At 50.1% G+C, this 21339-nt stretch overlaps 1 protein-coding gene across 1 annotated transcript in view; it reads right to left on the bottom strand.

The window, feature by feature from the left end:
* The window catches only part of KCNJ6 (potassium inwardly rectifying channel subfamily J member 6), a 279348-nt gene that overhangs the window by 178085 nt on the left and 79924 nt on the right, over positions 1-21339 (bottom strand). The window lies entirely within an intron of this gene.

Here is a 21339-nt window from a genome sequence, read left to right as displayed (position 1 = left end):
CGGAGGCTAAGCGACTGGGGATAGAGCTTGGCTTTGAATCCGGACTGTTCATTCCTAGCTGTGTCATCTTGAGCGAGTTTCTTAACCACTCTGTGCTTGAGGCTCCTCCCCCACAGCACCATATTCATTATGAATTAACAAATTCATATGAATTAACGAGAAAATAAGGTGCTCAGAAAAGCCCCTGACACATACCAAGCCCTCTCCACATACCAATTTAGTAATCTGGTTTTCCAGATGCCAAAACAGAGAGGTCAAGTAACTTCCCCGAAGTCACACAGCTGATACACGGTGGTGCTGAGACCACGGGGAGACCAGATTCCCTCCCCCAAAAAGGGGAGATTCTCTTGTATGTCTCTAAAGCATTTTCTCGATGGAGAGGGCAAGGGAGTTTCCACCACAGGCCAGAAATTCCCCGCAGGCTGGAACAGCCCTTTCCAACTCGGCCAACAGCAGAACCTCCATCATGGTCCAGAAACCCCTGAGAGGGATTTGCTGACGTTGTTCTGGTCCGATACGGATATGCTGAGGCACCCCGACAATTACTCTGGGAAGTGATTCCACGGTCTCCCCGCCCCCTGGGGTGGTGGGGTAATGGGCTTGGGCTTCGGCTCCTGCCAGGCCAGGCCCTTCAGCCCCCCGAGAAAGTCTTGCCCACTCAGGTACACGGGTCATTGCAGAAAGCCCATCTGCCTGTGCCCAGGATGCAGCCAAAAAGGCAACCTCGCTTCACCCCCAGCCGAACACAGAATCCAGACCTTGCAGATGCTTTAAAAAGGTCTCTTTCCTGCAAAACGTTCCCCAATCGGGTCCTGAGTTTTCAGACCCCGGTTGCCCCTTTTGATGACCCCACACGTCTTGCTCATCTACAGCCAGTGTGTGCCGCCGAGGAGAGCGCACGCGCGCGTGTTCGTACGTGTGCACACGCTGAGCACTGGGGCAGTGTCTCCCTTCTGTAGGGAGTACCAGCGAAGCTGCGGCACATCTCCATGGAAACCAGCCTCCCCATCCCTCGGGCCTCTGCGGTGTGGAATACATCATCTGGAAGGCGGGCGGGGACTGGTGAGGCACTTAACAGAACACAACGTGCCATCTTAGAAGGCAGGGCCCCTTCCCCGGGACTCCTAATTAGCCAGTGGCATCTGAGTGAGGAGGGAATCCCGTGTTTTCACTCCACAGAAGTGCAAGTGTGCTCGAGCTCTGCCCGCCACGCCACCGTGGGGTCGTTCACGACCCCCGATCGTGCCCTTACGTGGAGGTCTCTACAGTAACCTACAACACAGCCAATTTCAAATCATCATTTCTCCATAGTGCTGAGACCCACCCATCACCCTCCAGTTGCCTTTTGGGTCTCCTGTGTGGTCATAATGCGTTCCCCCCCACCTTTTTTTTTTCTTTCCCCACAATGATATCTTTCAATTCACTGGAAAAAACGGGAGGTGATTTCAAGAGGAATATTCCTGATTTTTTTTTTTTTTTTAAACTTGCTCTCACCTCCTCCTATGTTTCTCCCCATTACAGCATGGGTATTAAGGCTGTAGGCAATGTATACTGAATCTTTTTGCATTTTGGACAGGGATCAAAATCGCTATGTATCCCATTGATAAGAGGGCTAAACCACCGGATATTAGACTTCAAAGGTTTGTTAGTAACTTATAAATATTAACAGATGGGATAAAGCAGATACTTGATGAGCCAAGAAAATGAAGTCCACGTTTCACCGGTATATTTTATCTCTCCGTTAATACTAAAGCTTTCTTCATATCGTTGCAATTGTCTGAACATTTGAACGGTTTTTCAGATAAGTGATCGCATCCACCCTGGGCCAACTTTAACTTTTTGTTTACAGTTCCTTCTGTTGTTCTGGATCCTTTTGGCAGCAACTTGTGAAAGATTCCACTTTTTTTTTTTTTTTTTTCAATTTGACCTTTTAATTTGACATTTTGCCTGGACCATTTCTCTGGGGGAAAAACAACAACAACAATAGAGGATGAGGTCATTTGAGAAGCAAATTGTGCTAAGCTGTCTGTGGTTTTAGAACTGAAATCACAGCATCATTGCCTCAAAACTGAAGGCTGTTCTTTTGTTGGCTGCTTAGACGTGTCGATTCCTGGCATTGAAAAACCACCGTTACCTGTCTCCGGCTTATAACAGGGGTTACACCCTGACAAAGTCATCCTAAATTGAAAATATCGTTAAGTTGAAAGTGCATTAACGCACCTATCCTACCGAACACCATACTTCTCCCAGCCCACCTGAACTGGGCTCAGAACATGTCTATTAGCCTGCGGTTGGGCAAAATCAGCTCACATCAAGCCTGTTTGATAATGAAGTGTTGAATGTCTCATGTAATTGATCGAATATGGCTGCACGGCTGCAGAATCCTTGCTAGCGTATTGGGCGTTTGCTGTTGTGACCGCCGGCTGCCTGGGAGCCACCGGGGCTGGGGCTGCCCCGCACCATGAAAGAAGGTGTGACCGCCTATAGGTCCCCAGGAAAAGAACAAAATTCAAAATTCAAAATAGGGTCTCTATTGCTTTCGCATCATCGTAAAGTCAAACCATCGTAAGTAGTTACTAAGGTGATCACGGTGAGATATTGCAGCAGTTTGAGAATGTTTGGGGATTGAAATTTTATTTGGCAAATTTGAAAGGAAATGATATGTTTAAGGGGGAAAAAAAAAAACTTGTTTGAAGCCATGTTCCCTGTTAAATAACGTACTGCAGTTGACCCTGGAAGGCTGCATTTCAACTGCGTGGGTCCACTTAGGCACATACAGTATGCTGTAATTGTATTTTCTCTTCCTTATGATCTTCTAAAAAGTTTTGTTTAATGTTTATTTATTTTTGAGAGACAGAGCATGAGTGGGGGAGGGGCAGAGAGAGAGGGAGACCTAGAATCCGAGGCAGGTTCCAGGCTCCCAGGGGCCAGCACAGAGCCCGCCGTGGGGCTCGAGCCCATAAACCGTGTGATCGTGACCTGAGCCGAAGTTGGACGCTTAACCGACGGAGTCACCCAGGCGCCCCTTTCCTTATGATTTTCTTAGTAACATTTTCTTCTCTCTAGCTGACCTTGTAACAGCACAGTATACAACATACACAACACACAAAATAGATGTGAATCGACCGTGTTATCGGCAGATCTTCCGGTCAACCGTAAGCTATTAGTAAAGTTTTGGGGAATCAGAAGTTACATGTGAATTTTCAGCTGTGTGTGGGCGGGGCTCAGGGGGTCAACGCCCCTAACCCTGTGTTGTTCAAGGGTCGGCTGTACTTATAAAATTATATGGTTATGCTTTTTAGTAAATCTGTCAGACTTCTTAAATCTGGCCCTTTCTTGTATTTTTACGCTGCTGGTTCTGACATAAGTAAAGGCCCCCAAAAGAATGCAGGTTTGCCTTTTAAAATTGCAGAAAGTCGATTCATTTATCTTTTATATTTGGCTGTCAAGAAAGCCAGGTTACCAAGAAGGCATTGATTACATTCTAAGTAACTTTCCTACCAGAAAAACCTGGGATAAAAGATGAGAGGAAAAATAAGATAAAAATAACCCACCTCCGTTTCTAATTTCATGTGAGTAGAAACAATATTTCTCTTGCTTGACCAAAAAAAGAGCCAAAAATTGCATTAGGAATATCTCAGAATTCATAATTATGAATGAAAATAAATGACTTTAATTCTGAAGTAGCTTTTCTTGTGTTGGTTCCCCAAGCGAAACGGCCAGAATTTTTACCTGTTTAAGGGTGTTTTGCACCTTGCTTGGTGAGGGGGGAAATTGAACTATGATATATGTAATAAATGTGAAATAAAAATGATATAAAATGTTTCCACTCTAACTGGATGTATTGCCATTCAGTTCTGCCACTCACCGCCTGGCAATGGCATCGGACCCCCCAAATTAAATGCTCAGTTGCCCTCAACACTGCCCTATTTCAGAGGCCAGCCACACTTCAGGGGTCCCCAGGCCACCTGCTTTTTTGACCTATATTTCTGACCACGCTGCTGGCTATAAATTCCGGGGTTCCCATGACCCCTCCACGTTCAATAACTTGATAGAATGACTCACAGAACTCAAGAAAGCTCTATTTCAGTCCTTTGTAAAAAGGATGCACATAGGGAACTTCCCGGCTCCCTCCCTGGGGAGTCGGGACACATCACCCTCCTGGGATGTCAACGTCTTCCTCAACCAGAAGCTCCACTGAGCTTTATTAAATCATTGGCCACACGACTGACTTCAGTCTCCAGCCTCCTCTCCCTCCCCCAGGTGAGGCTCGGTATTTCGGGTGACCAGCCGCCATCCTCAAGTGACACAGGGGCCCGTCAGGCGTCACCTCATTAGCAGAGCAAAGACACTCATCACTCAGGAAACTTGAAGTGGTTTTGAAGTTCTGGGCCAGGACCCGGGGACAAGGACCAGATACATTGATTATTATCCCCCAGCCACACGTAACTGGCAGGACAAATCACTCCAGATGTCCGTTCTTCCTGCCCCAGCTGTGCTGTCACTGACGAATTTGTCACTTTCCCTCTAGCACTGTTGTTAAGTACCTAATCCTTTATCTGGCTATTTGTCTTGATCCCTGCCAAAATACATCAAAATACCGTGACGTCTGAGTTCTGCCCATCTTCAAAGCTGCACTTTTAATTATTTTTGTTCTTGGACTCCATTTTTCCCAACTCGGACTTTTACGTAAAAAATGTTTGCCTCAACATAGAAATTTGGAAGTTTCCGGTTCCAGCTTGCTTCTTCTTCTTCTTCTTTTTTTAATTTTTATTAAAATCTTTTTTTTACATTTATTCATTTTTGAGAGACAGAGAGAGGCAGAGCGCAGGTGGGGGAGGGGCAGGGAGCGAATGGGACACAGAATCCGAAGCGGGCTCCAGGCTCCGAGCTGTCAGCACAGAGCCCGATGTGGGGCTCGAACTCACAAACTGTGAGATCGTGACCTGAGCCAAAGTCGGACGCTTAAGCGACTGAGCCACCCAGGCGCCCCTGCCTTGAAGTACTCTTAAGATACTTAGAGTACCTCATGCCTTTGAAGTACTCTTAAAAATTTTTTTTTAATGTTTATTTTTGAGAGAGAGACAGAGACAGAGACAAGAGTGCGAGCAGGGGAGGGGCAGAGAGAGAGGGAGACACAGAATCCGAAGCGGGCTCCAGGCTCTGAGCTGTCAGCGCAGAGCCTGATGTGGGGCTTGAGCTCACGAACTGCAAGATCATGACCTGAGCCGAAGTCAGATGCTTAACCAACTGAGCCACCCAGGTGCTCCCCCCCCGCCAACTTGTTTCTTCTGTCCACCCCCACTGCCTTGTCACCCCCAATCTCACCAATAAATTAACCAGTGGTTTATTTACATCAGTGGCTTCATCAATTAATGACATTTTCTCTTACAGAAAGAACTATGGTCTCAAGAATTTAAGGCCATAATCTTCTTTGCATTTTGAGGGTTACGTATTTATGGGAAAGGCTTCAAGCAATCCAGACTCAGAAATGGATACTCTAACTGAGGAGGTCATAAACTGACAGGGCCCATGGAGTTTTCTAGAAGTACGTGTGTTTTATCAACTAGGTTTCGCAGCCTAGAGGATTCTCTCCCACAGTGATTTATCAGCCCGTGGACATCTCTGCTGCACGGTTTTGTGAAGACATGGCTCGATTTGTTTTGTCCCTGGTACATCACAAGGGAATATGGAAAGTCACTGTTTCAGAATTGAGGCAAAAGGCATATAACATAAAACTCACCATTTATAAGTGAACAATGCAGTGGCATTTCATACATTCACAGTGTTGGGCAACCACCTCCTCCATTGGTTCTAAAACATTTTTATCACCCCAAAAGGAAACCCTGTACCTATTAGGAGTTACTCACTGTCAGAAGGTTATTATTATTATTATTATTATTAAAGTTTTAATTTATTTTGAAAGAGAGAGCACAAACGGGGGAGGGGCAGAGAGAGAGAGAGAAGGAGAGAGAATCCCAAGCAGGCTCCGTACTGTCAGCACAGAGCCGGACTCGGGGCTTGAACTCATGAACCACGAGATCGTGACCTGAGCTGAAATCAAGAGCCGACTGAGTCACCCAGGCACCCCTGTAAACAAAGTCTGTATTTTCAGTCATCCACTTCACAAATATTTATGCCCGCACTGTCAGGGATACAGGTTGAATACTTATTTCTCCATCATTTTCTTATTTTTCCCAAATGGATTGTATATAGCTACAGGACAATTCCGGTCAACTGGATTTGGGTTAATCATCTAGAAAATTCTACCCCATGGATAGAGTCTACACCATCCATTTCATCTAGCTAAAAGGGGCAGACACACAGCAAATACATAGGAAATGCCGCATGGCGGAGTTTTACTGTAATCACTTTGGGTTAGAATTCTAGAACGGCCGCGAGCAGTTTGCAGATGTCAGGCGAGCAGAGGTCAGGCGCAGTCAGAGATAAGACTTCATCTCTGAGTCAATCCAAGGATTCCAACTGACGGGAGGATCGATGCACAGGCAACTGTCACACCTACATGTCAAAAACGTGCATTACTCACGGTGGTTCAAATGAGACCTTTTGAACTGAGTACAACCTACAACTGACTACTGTTTCTGGACGAACCGGTTGCCCTGGGTTTGCCCTTTGAGAGGCATTTGTGAGAACAATCCAGATGCGTAAGGAGGGGGACGAGTCCCTTACTATGGATGGTCTGAGGGTTGGCGAGTGGCCCCCAGACCGCTGTGGCGGTCACCCCTACTCCTTGTGGCTGGGAAGGCAGGGGGGACAGCCAGGTGCCTGGATCCCTCCCCTCGGCAGCCGGCATCCCCGGACCAGCTCTGGGGCCTCTACATCTGGCAGCTCTCCTTTCTGAAAACCCACAGGACCCGCTGCTCACAGCCTCTGAAAGGCTACTGGCTCTTGCTTTTATCTGTCCAAGGAAACTCCTTAATTGTGTTTTCCTCCCCAGTGTTAAAAAGCATGGTTTTGCTGAGAGGATGCTTGTACAAGAAAATGCCTTTAAAAAAAAAAGTTTATTTATTTATTGGGGAGGGGAGGGGCAGAGTGAGAGAGAGAGAGAGAGAGGGAGAGAGGGAGAGAGAATGCCAAGCAGGCTCCGCACTGTCAGCACAGAGTGGGGCTCGAACACGTGAAGCTGTGAGATCATGACCTGAGCTGAAGCCAAGAGTCAGAGGTTTAACCAACTGAGCCACCCAGGTGTCCCCGAAATGCCTTTCTTTAGATGTTAGGGTCCACAGCTCTGCCAGAGCTGGCTCCCAAAGACCAGTGAGTGGGAGACTTCTCAAAGAGCCCTGCATCTCCGTGGATTCGTGTCTCTTTTATAACAAAACCCTCTTCCCATGTTAGGTTCACCGAAGGATAGCTGCTCTGTGCAGGGGCCATAGAGCCAAACCATTTCTAACAAACAAGTAGGCTGTGCCTGATATAACAGTGCCAATTAATTTAGTGGAATCAACATCAAAAAGGGGCTTTTGTACAAAATAGTGCCTATTTTGGTTCTGGTTAACTTAGAGGGTCAGTGAGTATCAGGAAAATTCAAAATTCCCAATTGATAAATACACCAGACCTCCTACTGCCAAATCTTTTTTCCTTTCCTTTCCTTTCCTTTCCTTTCCTTTCCTTTCCTTTCCTTTCCTTTCCTTTCTTTTCCTCTCTCCTCTCTCCTCTCTCTTCTCTTCTCTTCTCTTCTCTTCTCTTCTCTTCTCTTCTCTTCTCTAGAGAGAGCAAGAGCTTGAGTGGAGGAGAGGGGCAGAGGGAGGGAAGGAGGGAGGGAGAGAGATAGAGAGAGAGAGAGAAAGAGAAAGAGAGGGAGAGAGAATCCCAAGCAGGCTCCACGCTCGGTGTGTAGCTGATGCAGGGCTCGAACCCATGACCCTGTGATCACAACCTGGGCTAAAATCAAACATCGGATGCTCAAATGACGGAGCCACCCAGGCGCCCCCCCCCCCCGCAATATTTTCTTAATGTCACATTTAACATCTCTATAATCTTTACGATGATATATCTGTTAAACAAATGTAATAGTGAAGCAGAACCGTCATTCAATTGCCATCTCTCCTGTGTTCATTTCCTGAGGCTGCCATAACAATTTACCCAAACCTGAGTGGCATAAACCAACAGAGACGTATTTTCCCGCCGTTCTGGAGCTGAGAAACCCTGAGACCAAGGCGTCAGCGCTGCCCCAGGCCTCAGTAAGCTCTTCCTTGCCTCCTTGCCTCCACTGTGGCTGCATCGCCCCAATCTTTAAGGCTGGCGCCTCCCAATCTCTCTGTTCTGTCTTCTCCCGGCCGGCGCTGCTGTGTGAGGTCGAATCCCTCTCAGCCTTCCTCTTGGGAGGGTACATGCGATTTCCCATCTGGATAATGCAGGGTAATCTACCCAAGTCCACATTCTTAAATCGATTACATTTGCCAAGACCTCCCCCTACGTTTTCTCCATACGAGGTCACATTCACAGGGATTAGCGTGTGGCTCTCCTGGGAGACCCATTTTTCACCCGGCTGCAGAAGTTAGGCAGATTTCTTTACTCCAGGGCATCTTAAAGTTTGTTTGTTTGTTTTTTAATACTAGTACACCTTGGGAATCTCAATGGAGAAACAAGGTCTTCCTGAAATAATTCCATCAGCAACACCCTCTGCATCAACTCTACTAAAATTTATTCTGGAGATGTCATGGGACTAACGTCCCTAGGAATATATGTCTGAAAATGCTCATCTGTCAGATAACTTAAAAACTTCTTATCTGACATTCAATGCCTCCCTGGCCCCATCCACTGCTCTAGACTTTTACTATTTCCCCACTTAAAATGTCCAGCTTTAGTCAATGTGTCCTGATCGTTCATTGTTCTCCATCCACACCTCTGCTCTTTTGTCTCCACTGTTCTCTCCGAAGAGAATGACCACCCACCCCATCCGAACCCCGCGCTCCCCACCGCCCCCTAACCTACACCACTGTAGCCCCCTTTTCCTTTCCTTGGGAAAGCCCTATCACTCTCCAGGTCCCAGCTTTCCCGAAGCCTTCCGGGACCCCTAGGAAAGAGTCTCTCCTTTTTCGAATCTCCGCTTCAGTGCTGAGAAAGTCTGGGGTCAGTGATAATCAAGCACAGACGTGCGCCAATTGTCACCTTTTTGTTTCACCGCGAGCGGATTCAGGGTTATCCTTGTGGATGATCTTGTCTTTCCGATATGGAAAGACCGGAGGGAAATGATAACACACACGCAGGGTTCCTCCAAGAAGTGTGCAACGGCGAATAAAACTTCATCCGATACCGTGTGTTGGTTTAAGAAACTCAAATGCAGGTGAGCCGCAGTCCTTAGGAATTTCCCCACCTTCTTCCCTATGACAAGACAAGAGCTCTCGTCTTGTTGTCCAAAGTACTGTGTCATTCTTTCGGTCAGCCCTCAGGGCAGGGCCCTTGTTCTATAAATCACCTCCCCTCCCCTGCAGGCTCATGCTGCCTCCTGGTACGCCCTTCGCTATGACTTGATTAATTGTTTGTGATGGACTCATTCTCGATTTATTTAAAAAAAAAAAAAAGTCCAGGTTATTTTTTAAGAGGGTGCAGAGAAGGATCACATAACGTAATTTTGAAGAATACAAGTCTTGATTCACGCAAGAACTTATTTCTTCTTTCCTCAGTGGCCACAGAGTGATATTTATAAGTCTGACGGGAAAGAATGGTAAGAAAAGAAAATGGTAAGAAAATCTCCATGGGAGAGTCTTAGAGATGCGTCTGACACCTTTCCCTTCACTAAAGCCAAGGAAAGAGAATTTGGAACATATACAGGAGGAGAGCATTCTGGATTAAAAAAAAAAAAAACAATCTAGACTAGCATCCTGGATTTTGGGGGAAGAAAAACCCAGACTTGTTTCTTCCTACCCACTATCTTGCAGAGAGCGCTCCGGTTGAAATTGTATGCTAGAAAACAGGAGGCATGTCCCTGTAGCCCAGGGGCTTAGCATCTTGGAGGAGAAAACCATCTGGGGAAGGGGACTGTTTCGTGGTCAGGGCACACAGCTCACTGGGTGCCCTTCTTTGATTAAATCGGACACTTGGGTGGGAACTAGAGCTGTGATCTGAGTTCAATAAATATCTGGTAAGGAGCATCCCTAGTGACCCAGAACGGAGTGATGTTTCGTTTGGGTTTGACTTGAGAAAATCCACAGCGATTTCTCTCTCTCTTAATGTCGTGAGCTGGGCTGTGAGTCGGGGCAGCAGACCCCATCGCTATCACATCTGTGCCAGGGGATATCGGGAAGGAAGTGTCTGTAGATGGAGGTGTGTGTGTGGCAGTGAAACCCATAAGGAGACTTTCGGAAGGTCATGTGTAAGGTGCCGCATTACCTGTCAAAACAAAGGTACCGCAGGAAACCAACACCACATATTAAAAGCCCCCAAGTAGCCCAGATCAGTCAACAAGCAATTTCTAGTGCCGAATGCCAATTGATAAAATCATCGAGCCTTGTCCTAACCCTTGGATCTTTACGAGAGTTGTACATATATAGTACAAGGTGATGAAACCTGACAACGTGAATATTCTTTTTTTTAATGTTTATTTATTTATTTTGAGGGTGGGGGAGAGGGAGAGAGAGAATCCCAAGCAGTCTCCCCGTTGTCGGAGCAGAGCCTGCCTCGGACCTCTAGCTCGCGAACCGTGAGATCATGACCTGAGCCGAAATCAAGAGCCGCTACGGAACTGACTGAGCCACCCAGGTACCCCGACAATATGAATATTCTTCTAATAGCTTGAGAAGAGTAAGTAAAAGAAGGTGTGAGGCTAAGAGCAAGTCTCACGGGACAACTGCTGTGCCAAGTGCTTTCTAGGTTAGCTTTCAGCATAAGACTATATATTCTCTCTCTATACAAACGTTCAAGGTACCTATTAGCTTATGCATGTGAATTCATACCGAAATACAATTATTTATCTGTACTTATGTACACAAATATACATGTTGGCTCGTATATGCATATACATCGTTTTATGTACATTATCAAAACGGGGCTGGGCGGCTGTTATTCTCAGTTGCAGAGAGGGATGGTTAATTTGCTGGTGGGCTTACAGCGAGGAGGTGGGGCCGTGGGACGCCCGCGCTGCTAAGGATCACGGTGACACAGACCTCTCCCTAGGACCACACTGGCCTCCCCACGCATATCAGGGAGGTTTTGCTAATTGTGTAGAAACCTTGATGAAGGCACCTCTGGGCTGCAAAGCAATTCTCTGGGTCAATATTTAAAATCAAGATGCCTCCCTCCTTTTAAAGCCTTTGGGTCTGAAATTTAATAGCTTGTGAGGGAGATTAAATCAAGGCAGAAAAGCCTGCGACAAACGTAGGCAGCGATGTTTTTACCGCTGATCCCCTTAGCTCTTTCCTCTTGGCGAAGCCAGACTTGGTGAGTCTGGGAAGTGATTCTCTCCCACGAGGTGCCACGCACCTCCACCTGAATTTAGACTTCCCCTGCGCCAGAAGGCAGGTGTTTCCCTTGCCTGCCTCCCCTCCCCAGACAAATTCAGGGAGGCAGTGGGAGGTGGTGAGCCCCAGGGCTGTCCCAGCTTGTCGCCAGGAGGGAGAGGGGGCTGGGAGTGGGAGCGGGGAGGGAGGCAGCAGCCCAGCGAGGGGGCTGGTGGGTTCCCTTCACTGGGAATATCAATGAGACAAAGAGGGTGGCACAAGGTAAAACAGTTCCCCTGCCCAGGAGGTCACATTTGTCCGGGTGTGAGAAAACACTGTGCGCTCCACCCGGGCAGCGTCCCCTCCCCAGTTCCCGTGCTGTGTCCCGAGCTGGAGTCGGTAGATTTCAGTATTCACCACTGCTCCCTCCAACCACCTGCTCACTCGTGTCCCCGGTGCCTTATCCCAGGCTTCTTAAACGCGCACATGCCCGCATTCTCTTACTCGGGGTTGCCCACACTTGCGTGCTCACACTTGGGTGCCGGGTTGGGCATCTGTCTTACCCTCCAGCCCCACGGCCTGCCTCGGGGTGACCCCACCGTGGGGGACGCAGCCTCTGATTTCCCCCTCGTCCCCCCTCAGCCTTTCCTGATGAAACCTGTGGTTTGCAGAGCAGTTGATGTGGGGAGAAGGGGAGGAATGGGCGTGGGGGGAGGAGGAGGGAAGGATCAGGAGCCGGTGGCAGGTGGTGGGAGGCTGGAGCAGACTCTTGGAGCCAGGTGGCAGCGTGTGGGAGGAGGGAGGGGAGGGACAGTGAGACGGGGTGGCAGCGTGTGGGAGGAGGGAGGCGAGGGAGGAAGTGTGAGGGAAGAGAGTTTAAAAATGTATTTGTTTACTTTTTTACTTTGGGCTGGAGCAAAGGCAAGTGGTGGGCGTGTTTCCCATTCCCTCTGGGATCTGGGTCCCCAGCTTGGACAGGTGGCTCTACACTTGGGTCTTGATTGGGAACCATGGCTCTTCCATCGTTCTGGGGAGTCACCTGAACACCCCACTGGCTGAGGAGCACAGCCTGTTGCTGGGGCATGTGTGGGTTGGGGGACGGGATAGAGACGGAGTTTTGGCTGATTGTGGCCACAGCGGATGGTGACGGCAGCCTGGCTCTGGCAGCTGCCTCCACGTTGCCAAGCTGGGCTGGTACCATGGTGACTCACGCCTCGAACATCCGCCCTGTGTGTGATCGCCTTGTGTCAAAGGAGTGGAAACTGAGGGAGGTCCAAAATCCCCTTGCTCCCAAACAAGAGAGGAAGCCCCTCCAGTGAAATGCCAATGACACGGGTGCCCCCTGAGATGGGGACAAAAGGAAATAGCGAAGAAGGTTGGAGAGGACGTGGCTGCCCCAGAGCTGGGCTTTCACCGTCAGTGGCTTGGAAAGGCAAAACGAGTGAGAAAAATTATTGTTGAGAGAGCCAGTGGGGAGGTCCTAAAAACTGCTGTTTGGAAAGAACAACAGTCCCGGCAGACTCTAGAGGAGCCGGGGTCTCCGCCTCCCCTCCCCTCAGCCCACTTTCCCCTTCTCCTGTTTCTGCCAGTCCTAAGAGCTGTGGTCCTTCCAGCTCTCCTCTTGAACGCTAGTGGAAAAATCACTTCCTCTTTCTGAGCTTCAACTGCCTCATCAATAAAACAGAAATACAAATGACTTGGTTGTCCCTAAAGTCATGGCAGCCTAGGCAGACAGACTCCCGAGGTGGCCGCCGGGGGACATTCAGGTTGACCACTCCAGCACGAAGCACGTATTGGTGGGAAGCGGTGGTGTGGGTGGACATTGCGGACAGAAGCCTCAAGAGAGTTCTGCAGTCGACTGGCCAATCCCACCATTGCTGCAGAATGAGCCACTGGGGTCTGTTTCGCTTTCTTCCCACTTGGATCTAGAACAGTGATTCCCAACCTCTCAGCGGTCGGGGACTTTGCTCCCCAAGGCAAATGAAGTAATGTCTGAAGACTGGTTGTCATAAGACGGGGCGGGCGCTATCAGCATCTGGTGACTTGAGGTCAAGGGTGCTCTTAGACATCCTCCCATGCACAAAACTTCCCAACTCAGAATTACTCAGCTCCAAAGGCGAATGGTGCCCAAGTTGAGAAACCCCGACCTCCATCCTCCGGGTTCCAGAGGGAAAGTGCAGATATCAGAAGAGTTTCTCCGTGACCGAGTCTGACACGGGTCAGAAGGTGGGGGTCAAACCGATCTCCGAGATCTTGGACAGAGATGAGCTTGAGAAAACGGGTCTAGCCCCATCTCCACTGGCACCAAGATCAGTAATCAATTATACAAATATCAGGCACCCTATGTTGAAATTTACTCACTTTGCCGTTTTGAACACTGTTGTGTGTTTCTACCAGCGAAATCCTTTGAATTACAAGCTGTTCCGGGACAGGCTCTTCTGGGGATGGCGAGGGAGGAGCCGACTGCTGGAGGGAGGCTGGGCGGTGCGAGGCAGATGGAAACCACGGGAGCAACGGTCCTGCCTTGAGGGATGGGCAGGGTGAGGCGGGCAGGGCGACCAGGCGGGATGAGGAGCCTACCTTCACGGGGACGAGGCTCAGGCCACCGAGCGGAATGAGGATTAGAGTCCATTACAGGCCCTTCGGCCTCAGAGCTGAGAGCTCTGATTCCACTGAACACGCCCCTGATCTCAACTGGAGAGCAATTATCCTTGAATTTGAAAGATGCTTTCCAGTAAGGACAAGCGCGTGCCTCATAGTGGAAAAAAAAAAAAGATAACAGCTTTTTGGAGGCACACAGACAGGGAAGCACCTGCTGACTGTCTTCGGCTTTGGATCAAAGGAAGCTTTTCTGCCGGGTGGTAGGACTGAAATGATGTATTGCCAGGGGACCATATGTGCAGTGGGACCTTCTGGATAGATCTCCGTTCCGCTGCCCCTCTGAGCTGGTCCCCCTCTCGGCGGCCACCCTCGTGCTCCCTCCCCTCGTCCCCCAGGGCAGCCAGAAATGAATACGCAGAAAGGAGGCTGCATGGGTCCTGAGTTACTAGGCAAGACAGCAAAGCCAATCCGGTGGGCGTGAGCGGGTGAGCTGGTTTAGGGATACGATCTAGCTCCGAGGGTCCAGGGAGAACGAGAGAACCGGCCTCTAGGCAGGACTTCCAGAACCTATCCCCAGAAGCACCTGTCAGAGCTGCTTAATAAGGCGAAGGCTGCTTCTGTCAGTCTGAATGCTGGCCTGCACCCAGCCCCGTAGCTCGTCAGGGTCCGTGCACCTGCGGGAGGGGGTCGGGCCGGCTCCCCAGCCACATGGGGGGCTGGGAGATGAGAAAGGAAGGCGGTGGGGAGCCACTGGACGGGAGGCAGAAGGGAGACCAGGCGGGCACAAGGACAAACACCCTCCGCCAAGGGGGAAGGCAGAGGAGAAGAGAGGGCAGGGCAGCCAGGGAGGGCTGAGCGGGGCAGAGCCCTGGGGGCTTCCGGGAGACCTGACACTTCCTATCAGAGGGACCCTTTAATTCCCTGAACGGCTTTCGCCGAGGAGCTCATTTAGAGGAGGAGGTAATGCAGCCTGATACAGACCGTGTAATGGCAGGACGGAGTAGTCAAGAACAATGAGCTGGCCTTTACGTTGGTCACTCGTGAGATGATGCTGTGCCTTCCCGTGTGGGCGTGACCCTGCGGCACGGATCTCAGCGTTTAAAGTGTCTGAGTTTTATTGGAAGGGAGAAGGTATGTTTGAAAACGCGCTCCCCGGTGGGCCCGGATTGAGCACCCTGGTGACTTCAAAGAATAGCTCTGCCCTGCCTCAACTGTCCCGCACGGCCCCCAGCTCTCCGTCCAGCTGAGAGGTCAAGGCCTGCCGTGTGTGCTTGGACCTGTGGCTCTGGTCCTTGCCCGCCGGGGAGGGGGCTGCAGGGTGTGCTGTGTTCTCCTAACACCCTGCCCAAGGGGGTCCAGCCTGGGGCACAGACACCCTGTGTCTGGGAGGGCGGGCACCTTCCCCAGGGGATAAGTGGCTTACAATATCCCAGCAAGCAGGACAGGCCCTGGGGGTGGAACATAAAAGGAAATCCTGCTTCCATTCTCCTGGTCTCAGGAACCCTTGGGCTGGGGGACAAAGAGACCCTCAAGGTGAATGCTGATAACCTGCTTCCTGGAATTCTCTTTGACTCGCTTGTTCCCACCTGGTTTCCTTTCCTTAGGTATTTCTTCAGGATCTTTGTTTCTCTTCTAGGCCTCGGAAGGAATCTCTAGCAGCCATCCCGTTTCCTGAGTAGCTCTAAGGGGCCGCCTCCTTCCATCCCCTGACCTAGGGGTGACGGGGGTGACTTACGGTGTCCCCTGCCATTGCTCAGAGGTGAGCGGTCTCCCTGCCCCCTCAGGCTCCAATCCCTCTGTGTTGGGTTAGAGCTGGCCTTCCGCCCTCCTTCCAAGCACCCGTTTCCATGTTGGAAGTTGGGCGCGGCGTTGACGTGTGGCTAAGGCAACCAGAGCAGAAGTGACATGTGTCCCTTCTGGGTGGAATGTTAAGGTGCCGTGTCGATTTGCCGTGTTCTCTCGCGGCGGTGGAGATGGGCCCTCCAGGCGAGGCGAGCCGTGGCCAGCCAGTGTGGACACGTGGCCTGAAGAAGAAATTGACACGCACGTGGGCACGTGTGGCTGTGTCACTGTGTGCCTGTGTGTGCGCGAAGTGGCAGAAATGCTTTGTTAGCAGAGCATGACCTGGCCTCTCCCGACACTTTCACAGCCGCCCCATTTGCACCTGCGAGAGGAGGGGACCCTTTTCCTACAAAGGGGACCCTGACCAACCGAAGCATTCCCTTGACTCAGTACCTTCAAATCTGAACCCATCACATCAGTGCCTCAAATCACTCTTTCTCCTGCCCGGCGTTCCCGGCCCGGCGGGGGGGCTGGTGGAAGCTTCCGCCAGTTTCCTTCCCGAAGCGCAGAGCCTGGGTAGCGTGCGCACATCCTTCCTCCTCTTCTCGGTCACGTCCCCGGTCACGGCCTCTTTCACACACTCAGGTCCATCCTCGACGGCGGCCCCAGCTCCTGTCTGCCTCTGCTCAGAGAGCCGCCCCTCACCCCTTCGCCCCTGGGAGACACCTGAGCTGTGCCCTAATCCTTTGACGATCTGACTCGTGCCCACGTGCCCAGCCATCTGCTGTCTTGCCACCCGGGCTCCTCGCCCAGCCCACATCAGTACTTTGCTCTTCCCTCACACCTCTGTCCTCACACCTCTGTCCGTCCCTGTGCCGGGTGCTGGGTGCCTGACACTCACATTCCCATTGGCCGCCTGGTGGCACCCCCACACCCTTTGGGTGCCTTTACGATGCATATGCGCGCTGCAAGTCCGTTGGAGGAGAGGTTTGCGGGCCACCCGTCCCCAGGCTGCACGCTTGTCTGGCAGCCTCTGCCAGGGCCCCACTCTGCACAGCGGCTGGTGTCCCCTGCCTCCCCAGAACGCCGCACTCGGTGCGGCCAGAGACCCTGTTTTCCCGCCTTCCCCCGCCTTAACACGACGCCAGGGTTAGGACAGCGTCTCCACACGGAGGGGAGAAATGATTAAAGAAGCCACTGCATTTGCACGGGGCTGATTCAATGTGCAGTGATTGTAGCTGCTTCTCCCCCTTCATTTCTTCTGACACTAAACCGTTTCCGATCTAGGCTGACTTTGGGCGGCGTCTTGCATCCCGGAGGGATCCCCTCTGCGTTGATGCGGACGGCCGAGACCTCCAGGCACCCACAGAACAGGCCCCGGCTCTGGTTATGGGCGGTGGGGGAAACCACCCAGCCCCCTCGTCCTCTGCGCCGAGCTGGGAAGGAACCGTCCTGGAACGCTTGGGGGCACAGCTGACGTTCAGCTGTGTCTTTGGGAATAGCAATGAGTGGCACTCCTCTTTCCTGTGCAGGTGTGCCCCGCAGAGACAGCGGGGTGGCCGGGGTTGGCCTTGCGGCCTGGCAGAAAGGCTCCTGGGGAAGGACCGGAAGGGATCCTGTGGCTGGCAGAGGGAACGCTCAGGGCACGTGTGCCCGAGAGACGCCGGGCAGGTGGCAGCAGGAAGCCGAGAAAGTCAACCCCTGCCAGCATTTGGAGCGAGCCGCGGCCGGCCTCGTGCACCATTTGCCACCGCGGTCACGACCGAAGACGCGCGGCGCTGTGGGGAAGGAGGCAGAAGTGTGACGCCAGCGGGGTGCTGGGTGGGGGGCTTTGGAAAGGGGCCCTGCGTCCTGGAGGAGGCGTCGGGGCCAGCGTCCCTACCCGTTCCGCCCTGTAACCCCCATCACGGTGCGCAAGACGGATATTTGGTTATAGTCCACATTATTCATGGACCCAGGTCGTACGTCTCTCCCCCCCCTGCTATATTTGACACGTGCCCTGGAGCTCGAGGTGTGGGGAAGATGCACCAACACGCATTGCCCGGGAAGTGAATTATCTACAGGAACCCACATAAACACAGCCTACCAAGGTAGCTCAGACAGACCATGATCCCAGAGCCCCCAGGTCATTTGCACGCCTTTGGACATCTCCAATCTGTCACTGTCTGACTTAGATTCCAGCGGCTAGGGCAGACCCTGCCCTCCCCAACGTCATCTCCAATGACAGCGCGGTGCAAGATGGGATTTCCTCGTCTGGGTCACCATACGCCGATGTATAGACGAGGCTGGCAGTCCCCCCCTGGGTCAGCCTTTCAGCTTGATTTCAGTTAGTGGCTGGGGTAGTAAAGGGCCGGTACCCGCGGGGCAAGCTCGGAGTGATCTCCTCCATTGTGGGTTTTGTTTTGCACCGTTTGGAACTGGGCTTCTGGTGATGTAAATATGAGTATATCCGTTTCCAAGGTGCAGACACAGATTGAAACGTCAACAGGCAGTGGTAAAAAAAATCAATAGCCTTTGAAAGGTTGAAAGTGCACAGCTGGTTAAGGCCAGTGTGCACTTTCCTAATTTTAGACAGTCTGTGAACACCTCCCCCTGCCTCCTCTTCTTTCTGTCTACTTGTCTTCTTTTGCTCCTTGTGATTTTGTACCTTTCTTCTGGGTCTCTTTTCCTATATGTTTTTTTCCCGGGTATTTTTCTCATGTGAACTTTTGCTGTCTCCCTCTTCCTCCACACAGCTGACTTTTTTCCTTTCTCTATTTTTCTTTTTCCTTTTCGTGTCCCTCCTCTTTTCAACCGTGCGACAGAAACATATTTTGAAAAGTCATCTTACTTTTATCAAATAAAGTTTCTTTTTTTTTTTTAATTTTTTTTTCAACGTTTTTTTTTTTTAAATTTATTTTTGGGACAGAGAGAGACAGAGCGTGAACGGGGGAGGGGCAGAGAGAGAGAGAGAGACACAGAATCGGAAACAGGCTCCAGGCTCCGAGCCATCAGCCCAGAGCCTGACGCGGGGCTCGAACTCACGGACCGCGAGATCGTGACCTGGCTGAAGTCGGACGCTTCACCGACTGCGCCACCCAGGTGCCCCATAAAGTTTCTTTTAATTAAACATTTAAAAATCTGCTAACATGCGGCGCCCGGGTGGCTCAGTCGGTGAAGCGGCCGACTTCGGCTCAGGTCATGATCTCACGGTTTGTGGGTTCGAGCCCCTTGTCAGGCTCTGTGCTGACAGCTCGGAGCCTGGAGCCTGCTTTGGATCCTGTGTCTCCCTCTCTCTCTCTGCCCCTCCCCGCTCACGCTCTGTCTCTGCCTGTCTCTCAAAAATAAATTAAAATTAAAAAAAAAACAAAACTGCTACCATTTTTGTGTCTTCCGTTTGCCCTTTTTTGTAAAAAAAAATTGGGACACCGCATAGGCTTTTTTGAGGTGGCGATTAATAGCCCCCCTTGGGGCGCCTGGGTGGCGCAGTCGGTTAAGCGGCCGACCTCAGCCAGGTCACGATCTCGCGGTCCGTGAGTTCGAGCCCCGCGTCAGGCTCTGGGCTGATGGCTCGGAGCCTGGAGCCTGTTTCCGATTCTGTGTCTCCCTCTCTCTCTGCCCCTCCCCCGTTCACGCTCTGTCTCTCTCTGTCCCAAAAATAAATAAACGTTGAAAAAAAAATTAAAAAAAAAAATAGCCCCCGGAAAAATATATTCCTTCTCCCTGCTCTGGAAGATGAAGAAGTTACCTATCTTCATTACAGTATTTGCATATCCATTGATCACATTTGGACCCGTATGGTGACAGGAGAATTGCAATCCCATTCTGGTTCGACACAGAGATGTTCTCCTAACCAGATGGTTTTCGCTTGGCAGTTTAACAAGCAAAGTGTTTACTGACTCTGAAAAACCATTCAGTGCATTGTGTCCTGGGCATTTGTGGTTCTGTTTATGTCCCTTTTCCCCAGCGGCCATGGATTTGATGTTCCCATCAAATGCATTGTGTCGTAATTGTATGCTAATTCTTTGCTTAGCCTACGGATAGAATCTCCCTACATAATTATGTATTTATTTCCTTGTAGATTTCCTATGTAGAATCAATGTATAGCTGTGTACAACATTATTCCTGAGTTTAGTTTTGATGAAATGTTTATTAGTGTTGACTGCATGATTAACTTTCATAGCGAGTGCCTACAAGAATTCTGCATTTTTTATAGTAGTGTTCTTTACCTCTATGAGGCTCAGGCGACTGGACTGTTGGGTGCGATTCCAAGATCTGTTCTCACTCTTTAAATTTCCTTGTGTGTTGAACATATCCATGTAATCGTTTTCATAGAAGAATGGCAATACCCTTTCATCTGCCCCAAGGGTTTGGAATTCAATTTTTACAGACTTCTCTTAAGCCAATGGATTCATAGATCAAAGTCATTAAAATTATTGCAGAGGTAACCCGGAAACCGAAGCCCCACAAATCAGCAGTCCAGTGGGGGGCTCTTATTTAAATGCATCTGGATCCCACAGAGATAGAAAAATTAAAACACCTTTATCAGAAATTGTGACCGTGTCGAAAATATTGACTCGTATAGCACCCTTAATGTTTTATCTACGATTCAGACTAGTTAAAAAATTCACTGAACTAGAGTATCAATTTCTAACATGGAACTAATCGTAAAAACTATTAGCATCACAACTCACACACAACACCATCCAGTTCAATTTGCCCCCACGCTCAAGACTCCATTTGTTGATAATGATGCTGGGTTCCAGGCCATCGATCCTTCCAGCATTCAGAGAATCTACGGGTCTTTTGTGCTGGTGACTTTGGAGTTAGAGATTAGAACGAAATCTGCAAAAGTGCTGTGGATCGTGAATCAGCTGGTGTTGTCCACGGTCCCTGCATATTTTGACCACATAGGTTCGTCAGTTTTGTGACGGTACTGGCCACCTCACTCTTTCCTTCTAGGTCTGAGAAGAGTGCATTCTGTGACTTAGCTCCTCTCCCTTGCAGAGAACCAATTTGGGGTTTTTCAAACCAAGGAGCAAATGCTTTGCAATGTTCCAGTCTGCAAGACTACTGTCAGAAAGATGGGTGAGGCAGAGACAGGGCAGGGATGATACAGAAATGAGTGTAAGAGAGGTGTGTAAATGCTGGGGGTGGCTGTGCAGTCCCCCTGTGGAGTCATCATTTACATGGTGAAATTAGCATGCGTTCGAGATAAAGGAAATCAGGAAATTAGGGATTTGGGGTCAGGAATTAAAAAATTCAATGTAAAGAACACTTTACCATCATTTTTTTTCCGGGAGGGGGTACACTTTGGGGGATGAGGATTCACTGACTATGCTACAGAAAGACACATATTTTAATAGTCTCATGATTTAGGAATAGTCGAAGGAGAAAGCAGGGGCCAAGATAAATGTGGGCAAGATTAACGCAGGTCGAATTTAATAAGGTGTTCATGGCCCAAATGATGATGGAGAAGTGTCTGCAACCTTCCCTTGTAACTTGAGATGTGAATTCTATCACCAGGACAATGCATATTTCCAAAGGGGGAAAAAACCCCCGCATTGTCTGTTTATTT

This window comes from Felis catus, chromosome C2 (genome assembly GCF_018350175.1).
Source record: "Felis catus isolate Fca126 chromosome C2, F.catus_Fca126_mat1.0, whole genome shotgun sequence".
Lineage (NCBI taxonomy): Eukaryota > Metazoa > Chordata > Mammalia > Carnivora > Felidae > Felis > Felis catus.
This window is presented reverse-complemented; position numbering and strand designations above follow the sequence as displayed.